We start from the raw sequence: 11979 nt of genomic DNA on the forward strand, positions 1-11979 counted from the left end.
GAGGCTGACACTAAGATCCCTCCATTTGTTCATTAAAATACCTTCTCGCAGGGTCCTTCAGCGGGTCGACAAATCGTGTCAAGAGTTTCCATTCCATTATGATAATTCAGTGAGTCGATGCTCCTGCTATAGAAATATGTGTGCGACCTCAGGTGACTGGTTTCAGTTCCGCTGTGATGGTTCAGTGGGTTGATGCATCTGCAGATGGTATCCGATTTCAGTTCAGTGGGTTGAAACCTCCACAGTTGGCATTCGACCACAGTTCAGTGGGTTGATGCCCCTGCTGCAGACATCAATGGGCAGTCTGCGGTTGACCGATTTTAATCACAGTTCAGTTAGTATATATACCGTATGTGCACATCTATTTTTGCCCTGCATATAAGGGTATTTCAATACCACTGGGATAACTCAGTGAGTTGATGTACCCACTGAAGACATCCGTGTGCTGGTAGCAGGTTTAGCAAAAACAACAGTTGATGGACAGAATGCAGAACAATGTCATACATTCACCCCAGTACAGAGATCTGGGCCTAAATCCATCGTTTTTCTGCTCACTATGCCATTCCAGTTTGAACCCAGCTATATGCAAATCAGTCTTGACCCTGTGCCTCATGGGAATAGTCCAGCCCGACCTGGAAACAAGCAGCATACCCGTCCCACTGGGGGTGACAAATGCAAAAAAAACAGTTGATGGACAGAAAGCAGAACAATGTCATACATTCACCCCAGTACAGAGATCTGGGCCTAAATCCATCGTTTTTTTGCTCACCATGCCATTCCGGTTTGAACCCAGCCATATCCAAATCAGTCTTGACCCTGTGTCTCATGGGAACAGTCCAGCCCGAACTACCAAGCCAGGTCTTCCCTGGACTGGAAACAAGCATCCTAGGACTGGTTTCAGGGTTTCACCCCTCTTCAGCCAGGATAGCTTGATTCCAGTGGCATGGAGAGCACGGGACCCGCGTCTGAGCATACCCGACCCACTCGGGATGACAAATGCAAAAACAACAGTTGATGGACAGAATGAAAAACAATGTCATACATTCACCCCAGTACAGAGATCTGGGCCTGAATTCATCGTTTTTCTGCTCACCATGCTATTCCAGTTTGAACCCAGCCATATGCAAATCAGTCTTAACCCTGTGCCTCATGGGAACAGTCCAGCCCGAACTGCCAAGCCATGTCCTCCCTGGACTGGAAACAAGCCTCCTAGGACCGGTTTTGGGGTTTCATCCCCTGTCAGTCAGGATAGCTTGATTCCAGTGGCATGGAGAGCCCGGGACCCACGTCTGAGCATACCCGTCCCACTCGGGATGACAAATGCAAAAACAACAGTTGATGGACAGAATGCAGAACAAGGTCATACATTCACCCCAGTACAGAGATCTGGGCCTAAATTCATCGTGTTTTTGCTCACCATGCTATTCCAGTTTGAACCCAGCCATATGCAGATCAGTCTTGGCCGTGTGCCTCATGGGAACAGTCCAGCCCGAATTGCCAAGCCAGGACCCTTCCCTGGACTGGAAACAAGCATTGTAGGACCGGTTTCGAAGTTTCACCCCTCTTCAGCCAGGATAGCTTGATTCCATTTGCATGGAGAGCACAGGACCCACGTCTGAGCATGCCCGTCCCACACGGGGTGGCAAATGCAAAAACAACAGTTGATGGACAGACTGCAGAACAATGTCATACATTTACCCCCGTACAGAGATCTGGGCCTAAATTCATTGTTTTTTTGCTCACCATGGCATTCCAGTTTGAACCCAGCCATACGCAAATCAGTCTTGACCCTTTGCCTCATGGGAAGAAGTCCAGGCCGAACTGCCAAGCCAGGCCCTCCCTGGACTGGAAACAAGCATCCTAGGACCGGTTTCAGGCTTTCACCACTCTTCAGTCAGAATAGCTTGACCAGTGGCATGGAGAGCACTGGACCCATGTCTGAGCATACCAATCCCACTCGGGGTGACAAATGCAAAAACAACAGTTGATGGACAGAATGCAGAACAATGTCATACATTCACCCCAGTACAGAGATCTGGGTCTAAATCCATAATTTTTTTGCTCACCATGCCATTCCAGTTTGAACACAGCCATATGCAAATCAGTCTTGACCCTGTGCCTCATGGGAAGAGTCCAGCCTGAACTGCCAAGCCAGGTCCTCCCTGGACTGGAAACAAGCATCCTAGGACCGGTTTCGGGGTTTCACCCCTTTTCAGGCACAATAGCTTAATTCCAGTGACATGGAGAGCACGGGACCCACGTCTTAGCATACCTGTCCCACTCGGGGTGACAAATGCAAAAACAAAAGTTGATGGACAGAATGCAGAACAATCCTAGGATGCTTGTTTCCGGTCCAGGGAGGACCTGGCTTAGCAGTTCGGGCTGGACTGTTCCCATGAGGCACAGGGTTAAGACTGATATGCATATGCAGGTCTAGACTGGGGTGGCATGGTGAGCAAAAGAATGATGGGTTTAACCCAGATCTCTTGACTGGGGGTGAATGTTTTGATTTGTTCTGCATTCCGTCCATCAATCGTGTGTCTTTTTGGTAGCAGGGTTAGATCACAGTGCAGTGGGTTTATGCATCTAAAGGTTCCATGCGATCACAGTTCGGTCGGTTGATGCATTCACAGGTTCCATGCGATCACAGTTCAGTGGGTTGATGCATTCACAGGTTCTATGTGATCACAGTTCAGTGGGTTGATGCATCTACAGGTTCCATGCGATCACAGTTCAGTGGGTTGATGCATCTGCAGGTTCCATGCAATCAGAGTTCAGTGGGTTGATGCATCTACAGGTTCCATGCGATCACAGTTCAGTGGGTTGATGCATTCACAGGTTCCATGTGATCACAGTTCAGTGGGTTGATGCATCTACAGGTTCCATGCAATCACAGTTGGGTGGGTTGATGCATCTACAGGCTCCAAGCGATCACAGTTCGGTGGGTTGATGCATCTGCAGGTTCCACACGATCACAGTTCAGTTGGTTGTTGCATTCCAGGTTCCATGCGATCACAGTTCAGTGGGTTGATGCATTCACAGGTTCTATGTGATCACAGTTCAGTGGGTTGATGCATCTACAGGTTCCATGCAATCACAGTTGGGTGGGTTGATGCATCTACAGGCTCCATGCGAGCACAGTTCAGTGGGTTGATGCAGTCACAGGTTCCATGTGATCACAGTTCAGTGGGTTGATGCATCTACAGGTTCCATGCAATCACAGTTGGGTGGGTTGATGCATCTACAGGTTCCATGCGATCACAGTTCAGTGGGTTGATGCATCTACAGGTTCCTTGCGATCACAGTTCGGTGGGTTGATGCATCTACAGGCTCCAAGCGATCACAGTTCGGTGGGTTGATGCATCTGCAGGTTCCACACGATCACAGTTCAGTGGGTTGTTGCACTCCAGGTTCCATGCGATCACAGTTCAATGGGTTGATGCATCTACAGGTTCCATGCGATCACAGTTCGGTTGGTTGATGCATCTACTGGTTCCATGCGATCACAGTTCGGTGGGTTGATGTATCTGCAGGTTCCATGCGATCACAGTTCAGTGGATTGGTGCATTCACAGGTTCCATGCGATCACAGCTCGGTGGGTTGATGCATCTACAGGTTCCATGCGATCACAGTTCGGTGGGTTGATGCATTTAGAGGTTCCACGCTGTCAGGGACTGTCCTGGACTATGTCAAGAACACAGTCAGGGACTTGGGCAAGGACTGGGAACTGGGTAGAAAACGTACAGTGCACAGAAAGAGTAGTACGGCGCTGCCCAGGATCACACGGAGTCAGAGGAGAAAAAGGGATCCAAGGGGAAGCCTGTACAAGTGAACAAGATGGGTACGACTCAGAAAGGAAGGACACTCACGAGGCAATTTAGCATTCAGAATAACAACACCCAGGACAAATGTGCAAGACATATATATGAAACAACATTAACAATAAGGGGGAGTGTGGGGTAAAGCATTCAGGAGCTCCACACGGTAAGACTGAAGCTCAGTAAGTTTCTCACCCACAATTGCTGTTACAGATACTGACTGAAAAAACCCACATATAGGATATGCATGCACAGGCAGGGTCTGTGGAGCTTATACCTATGGTGATGTTATAAATGTAACTCAAAGACAATACTCACAGTGAACAAGAAACACCACCTAGGTAGTCAGTTGTGGCCACGGACCTTGGCGATCAAATAGGAACACGCAAGGCTGTAACATCAAAGGGGGGTAGAACTAAACACGAGTACAATAGAAAAGGAGCTAGCAAGGAGGAGTGCTTAACAGGAAAGGAATAAAATCAGAGGGCACACTTGGCATAAAGCAGGTAACAAACATGCAAGGTAACGGAGTGAAGACAGTAGAATACAAAGACAGCAAACTAGAACTGGAACCAAGGAAATGGGAAGAAAGGCAGGGACAGGAAAATGATAGACAGAAGGGGAGGCTATGAGGGTATACTAGAATAGTGCATGTGAGAAGTTGGCCTGGTATATGATGTCCACTATTCTAGTGGGCACCTTGCACCAGTCCAATCAACCCTTATTGATGGTAGGTTATAAAGTCAACCTTATAGAAAGCTATCCTAGTGGTATCTGTGGAAAGCAGCCTTCAGGCTAAGACTTGGAGACGAGTTAAGCTAGTTGTTTTACCATTTATAATCTCTTGACTACCAAACAAAAGCACACCACACAAGGTATATATCAAATATATATGTATTTATTCTAAACACAACCCCTCTGCACTCTTTATGAGGTCAGAGGTAAAAGTACAATACAAGGAACTTAATTAGCATACGATAAGTTGCACAGTATACGTTATGCCCTAGGGGCCTCACAAACCATATACTAAAATAGTGGTATAAGAACCACGGGAGAGTTAGAAAGCAGGCCTGGGGCCTGTGGAATTGCTCGGGCTTCTAGGAACAACCAAAGGTTAGGATGTAGGAGGCCCACTGGAGAAGCGTGCAGTGTCTAAACACAGCCGCTGGTTACCATTGACTTTCTATGGGAAACAAACAAGTTACAAATTTACAATTTAAGGACACTTCTCGGTGAACTACGATGGAACCCTTTTAGAGTAGGACACTACGAGAGTCAAGACCCACGGGAGCACCACAGTACTTGTGTTACCTCACCCAGGGAAGCCGGGTGCATAGGTACCTTTTGGTGTCGGGTTTCATCAATGGAGAGCTGCGACGATGTGCTGCAGGTGACCAGAGGAAAAGTTTCAGGGTGGATCTGAGATGTGGAGAACTTTAAAGCAGAGGAGACAGAGTCTGGGCCACTAGCCAGTGACCAGGATGGCGACAGGAAGATGCCAGCCAATGTCGGGTGATTTCAGGTAAAAAGGTGAAGCTTGTCTCTTCAGCCACAAGAACCAGGAGGCGTCGATGACAACCAGGAGCTGGATTCAAGCTGTCCCATGAAGGATCTAGTTGACTGCGGTGTCGGTATCTGGATTGGACCCAACAAGCCTTGGCAAACGCAATCCACGCAGGAGGTCAAGATTAGCTTCGGTGCAGACCAGCAAGGTCTGAGGAACTTCTCTTTTGGGGAGAAGTTGGAGCAAGCCAGGAGCAACCAGGAAAGCAAGTTAAATCAAGGATTGGTCTTCTTGGGGGCTCACTAGCCAACGGACTAGGAACCGTGAAGACGTGTTGAGCTGAAATGCACAAAGCGGGCCCACGGGACACTCGTGGAGTGTGGCCCTCTGAGCTTCGTTGCAACAGGTGCTCGGGGCTGGGGCTTCAAGCACCCCAATGCACAACTTTGGGAAGTCGGTGCAGGATCAAAAATGCAGGATGTCCAGGAGTTCTGTTCCCACGTCTCTCGTGTCCGCCACAGGTCTCAGCTTTGCTGGGAGCGCAGGTCAGCATTAGAGATGCCTGGAAGTACGTGTCCTGTGTCGCAGATTCTTCCGGATCCGGCGGGAGCCTGGAAAATGCAGACTGGCAAAGATGCTGTTGGTCCCTGTTTGAACAGGGTGGTCACTCCTTGATCACAAGGGAGATTTCTTCCATCTTCCAGTCAATATGGAATGTCGAATGTCCAAGATATATGTTGCAGAGTTTCGTCAAGGGTAATCTAAAATCCTAGGGATTGGGGTTCTATACTTTTTAAGTTTAGGGGTTGGACTAACTCTAAGGTCCCTCCTATGGGTGGACCTGGGGAGGAGGTGGTTACACCCCTTCCCCTTTGTCCAGTTTCACGCCAGAGCTGGGGCTGAGTGCCCCAGCAACCGGTTTGAACTGGGAAATGCATGGAGCACCTTGTGTGCCCCAGGCAGTGTCTGGAAAGCATTCACTGAATGCAGCCCTCCCTGCCCCAATACAGTAAAGCCTGTCTAGGGAGGTGCTAGCACCTTCTTGGGCAGTAAACCTATTGTCCAGGCCTCCCCTGCTGGAATTTCGTCCAGCAGCAGGAGGGCAGACTTGTGTCTGTGGCAGCAGCATCCATATTGTGATGCTGGGGCTCTGTTTAACTTTAACCAGATTTACCAGTAACTACATGTCTTCTCCCTCTAGAAGGGTGGAATGCTACCCCTGTCGCCAGGACTGGTGGGGGGGGGGGAGGGGGTGTAGTATTCCAAAGTGTTTGACACCTTACACAACATGTTTTGATAAAGCCAAACCAAAGTTAGCATTAACTGCGAGGATTATAATGCACTTAAGAGTATATGGTATGGCTATAAATGGTTCCAAAAGCTGGAGAGGGGCTCAGCTCTTGCTAGGGCACCCTCTCACATAAACCCAAGCACCCTGCCTCCAGGATTGTTAAGGTCTGCCATAGGAGTGACTTATAGGTTACTATGTGTCTATATATAAGGTAGATATAGGTATACTATATCTAAGTAAGGGGTGATTACACCACCTTACCCAGGCTGTAAGAACAGACCTGTGGTGTCAGTTTGGAAGGCTAACCAGGGATGGTACAATACATGCTGCAGCCCCTGGTAGGCCTAGGGTGCACCTATGCCCTGGGTACCTAGGGTACACTATACAGGGGCTCACAAGGGTGACCCAGTAACCAATTTGGTATGTACCTAAAGTACATGGAGTCGATTTTATAGGGAAAGCAGATAGACTGGGGCCCTGAATAGCAGGGTCCTAGTCCAAATAAGTCGAAAACCAGCAAAACACCAGGCAAAAAGTGGGGGTAACCATCTAGTCAGATATCCACCTTCCTACAGTGCAGGTAAAGGAATCCAGAAAACAAAGTAGCATTGAAGGCAGTGCTGGGGCAGTAACAAGAATTGAGCTAAGGCTCAGGAGTCAAAGTAGCACTGTAGGCAGGACTGGTTCAAGGAAACAGGACATAGCGACAGCTCAGGAATAAGAAATAGCTGAAGCCCAGGAACAGGAACAAAGAAGAGCTATAGCTCAGGAACTCAGGAAACAAGGCAGCACTGTAGGCAGTGCTAATTCAGGCACAAGGAATATCTATAGCTCAGGAATCAAGAATGAGGATTAACTAAATCTCAGGAATCACTGGAAACAAGGATATCAAAAGCTCAGGAAACACTGGAAACAAGGATCAGTCTCACCGGTATACAGCTACAATGACCAACACTGGACTGAAGGGAGCTGGGGCTTAAAAGAGCTCACAGTAAGTACATGCATAATGGTGTGAACAGGCTAGCAGCAGCCAGCCACAGGTGAGATGAATTCCTCCACCCATCCTTGGCCTGCAGGGGTGGAGACAAAACAGCGAGGAGGGGATTCTAGGTAATGGAGTTTCCAGCATGAGCAGACTGGCTTCCACAAAACCTGGCATGGATTGGGAATGGATATCAATTCCTAAATGATGTCCAAATGCCTGGAAGTAAGGATATGCATACAGGGGAGTGTCTGGAGGCATATTAGAACACTGGAAATCCCCACACATGCGATCACAGTTCGGTGGGTTGATGCATCTACAACTTCCATTCAATCACAGTTCGGTGCGTTGATGCATCTACAAGTTCCATGCGATCAGAATTCAGTGGGTTGATGCATCTACAGGTTCTATGCGAACACAGTTTGGTGGGTTGATGCATCTACAGGTTCCATGCGATCACATTTCGGTGTGTTGATGCATCTGCAGGTTAAATGCGATCACAGTTCAGTTGGTTGATGCATCCGCAGATGGCATTTAATGATCACAATTCAGTGGGTTGATGCATCTACAGGTTCATGCGATCACAGTTCAGTGGGTTGATGCATCCACAGGTTCCATGCGATCAAAGTTCGGTGGGTTGATGCATCTACAGGTTCCATGCGATCACAGTTCAGTGGGTTGATGCATCTGCAGATGGCATTTGATGATCACAATTCTGTGGGTTGATGCATCTACAGGTTTCATGTGATCACTGTTCAGCGGGTTGATGCATCTGATGCACAGATCTGCATGTACCCTGCAGTCGACAATTTTGGATTCCATTGTGATCATTCACTTCAGTGGGTTGATGTTCCTGCTGCAAAGTCCTGCATGCAACCTAATGCAGCAAGTTTCGATTCCAGCGCTATTGCTCGCAGGCTTGATGCCTTTACTGCAGATATTGCATGTAACATGCAGGTGACTGGTTCAGTAACAGTTGGTGAGGCTAACCTGGTTAGCGCTGGCTCAGTGGGTGGGTTAATGCACCATCTACTCAAATATATAACAACTGGAAGGTCAATTTATAGGTTTGAGTCATTACAGGGTCGTCTCCACCTTTCGGGTATTGATAAAATATTGCCAGGTAAGGTGGGGAATTTGCCTTAAAACCAAGAAAATTCAGGTTGCGCGCGCTGATTAAACAGCTAGCTGTTATAAAAAGTGTGAAAAGACCCTGTAAACAATCATCTCGGTCACCAGGAGCATAAACACGATTTGCTGCTGCGTGGTAATTATTCAGCCGTGATAGACCCGAAAAACCTGAAACATTTCACCAGCTAATATTCACATGTGCCTAGAAGCCTAACAACTTTAGTCAGTATAATGTATAAAGTGACTGTCCAATGACTCTTTAAGGCACATTTACAATATAACTTCAAGAATTTTGGGGGGTCCTAGTCAAAGCATATTTTGGGTGTCCTTGCTCTGAACAACTTTGAACTTTATCACTCATTTTCTGCTAATTCAAGTATGCATGATGCCAAACAAACTTTTATAAATGTGACCATACAAAAACTGTTGAAATATGTCTTGCACATGGCCCTAAAATCATTCACATGACCAAGGCCAGAGAGACAGGGACAAGCAGAGAATTTGAAATACAGAAATAGACCGATGTGAAATAGAGAGTAAGTTCACCTCCCAGGGGACACCTTGGAAGGCGAGGGCCCTTAGCAATTGTCCATTTAACCCATGGCTTAAAACGTCTCTGCACATTAAAAAAACACATGCTCTTGGGGCGTGCCCCCAACACCTCAAAAAGAAGTTGGGGCTTGCTTGCTCTGTCAAAGAGGGAGCTGTTAACACTCTTTTCCAGGGCTGTGTTTAGATCCCAGTCATAAGTTTACACTTCATACTAATTTCTGCACAGCTGCTCTGTCTGAATCTGAGCTTTTTTCCCATTAGGTTTGGTTTGACAGCATAGCTTTCTGCAATACCCATTTGGCTCAGCCCCTTTAACCATTGACTTTTATGGATCCAAATTCTTTTAGTCGCTGGCTTGAGGCATTATCAAGTTGGGGCTGCCTAGAGGAGGAGTTTTCTCTCATCATCATGCTATTGGCTATTCAGTGTATCATTTCGCCCACTATGAAGTGCTGGCTTTGGAATGCACAAGAAACTATTTTACATCTCAAAAAGACACTCAGTCACCAGCCATTTATTTCGTTATGTCATGCATAGATTGTACATATACAGAAGGCAATCATTTTACACTGCAGGAGGCCCTCCCATGACTTATGACCTGCCTTTCCCACCTCACTCCTCACAGTAGTCCTCCCAGTGCCTAATTTGAGCAGGTAGGTGCAGGTGGGCTTCACCAATATTTATTTGTGGAGACCGGCTCTTATTTTTTAAAATCAAACTTTGATCCAGAGCAAGAGAGAGAAATACAGAAAAACAGCAACAAACGGTAAGAGGGAGATAAATGGGCACGGAATGTGTGGTGGTGGATGAAGTTGGCTTGAGGTGGAATCAAGACTACAATGCCTTAGTATACCGACAGCCTTCAAATTCTGTTGCACAGGTCCTGGGCTTCTGAGCAGAACTTTGGGACATGGCACTTATTCTTTCACAAATGAAGCACTGTGTCCTCCCCATTCCATCCAAGTCTCACTCCTTCTCCTCCAGCTAAGCTCTATTACCTCCGAAGTTCCCAATTCCTTCCAGTTCAGCTTCTCATCTCTGGTCCCTAGAAGCTCCCTCCAAATCATTCCATGCAAATCACCCTCCAGTTGGTGCACAGCCACCCTCTTTATAGCCTCCTCTAACTTTCCCCACTCCTCTCTGTGTTCTATCTAACGTAGCTCTAGTAGCATTTAATTTACAGGCCCTGAGCATATGTAGTGCACTTTACTAGGGACTTATAAGTAAATTAAATATTCCAATAGTGGATAAGCCAATGTTACCATGTTTGAGTGCAGACCGTATGCACTTTAGCACTGGTTAGCAGTGGTAAAGTGCCCAGAATCCAAGAGCCAGCAAAAAGGAAGTCAGCGTAACAGGGGGTCAGAAGGCAAAAAGTCAGGGTAAACCATGCCAAGGATGCCAGGTCTAACACATGTCACCCATGTCCTCCACCTTGCAGCAACAAATGATTGTGCCAAGAGCATGTATAGTGTCTTCCACAGCCCTGGAATATGCAAATGAAATACGTCACACGGGAGCTGCAGTCAAATACTTCTTTATTCCTAAACATACACTTGCACACTGTGCATTATCTCATACTCAGCATTAACCACACCCTAACACCTCCCTGCATATGACATAGTTCCTGTGCAAAGTCCACCCCAGAACCACAATATGCTATACCTCCCCCTTCACTAAATAAAAAGTGGGGAACATCACGAAAATCAAATTTCCTCGATAAATGGCGAGGGTCTCACACTTGTCAGCAGGCTCAGAGCTTATCACTGTTCACCCTGATTGGACAACGGCGACATAGGCTCAGTCGCTTGAGCCGGACCTGCTGCGGCAGTCACTTCACAAGTAGTTTCAGGACTCAGTAAGAGTCACTGTAATTGTTTAAAATGTGAAGTGTCCTGTCCAGGACGATGTGCTTTCACCATATGCCCGTTGCATGCTACAACATGTAAAGGATCAGCAGCAAAAGGAGTATCTATTTTACAGCTTCGTTTTTGTTTAACCAATACCCAGTCTCCTTTATCAAATACTGTCTCCAGGGCATGGTGACGCTAATCTGCATATGCTTTCAACTTCCTTTATCGAGCTGAATCGATGTCTTGAACCGTGTCAGCATTCCCTGATCAATCATGTGCCCATTACAGTAGCTTTGTTCTGATGGCTTTTCCAAATAGCAAGGACCCTGGACTCTCACCAGTTGTGGAGTAGGGAGTTGATTGTTAGGCCCGGAGGGCCTGGCACATAGATTGTTTCAGATCAGTTCCCTTCATGGACGCTCGTTGAATGACTCTCTTGAGCCCATGAATCCTTTAACTACACAATTGGCTTGGGGCCAGAAGGGTGTACTCTTTCGGTGTTTGATGTCGAGTTGGGCAAGAATTATTTTAAATTCATTGCTATTAAAGGGCGGGCCATTGTCATATTTGAGGATTTTGGGGATACCTCACATTCCAAAGATGTCATCAAGTCCTTCTATGACTTTGTCCTGGGCTTTCGAAGATAGGTCTTCCACTAAAGAAAGTGTGAATATTCGTCTTTGACAATAATAAGATGGTATCCATTACCTAAAATGTCAACTGCAACCCTCTCCCACGCATGGGAAGGAAAGCCAAACATTGCAACGGGGTGCTGTGTCACCTTTGGGGACAAACAATTGCAAATGTGGCACGACTTGAGTTCTTTCTCGACTTTCTCATCCAGCCGA

Source organism: Lissotriton vulgaris, chromosome 7 (assembly GCF_964263255.1).
Source record: "Lissotriton vulgaris chromosome 7, aLisVul1.2, whole genome shotgun sequence".
In the NCBI taxonomy this organism is placed as follows: domain Eukaryota; kingdom Metazoa; phylum Chordata; class Amphibia; order Caudata; family Salamandridae; genus Lissotriton; species Lissotriton vulgaris.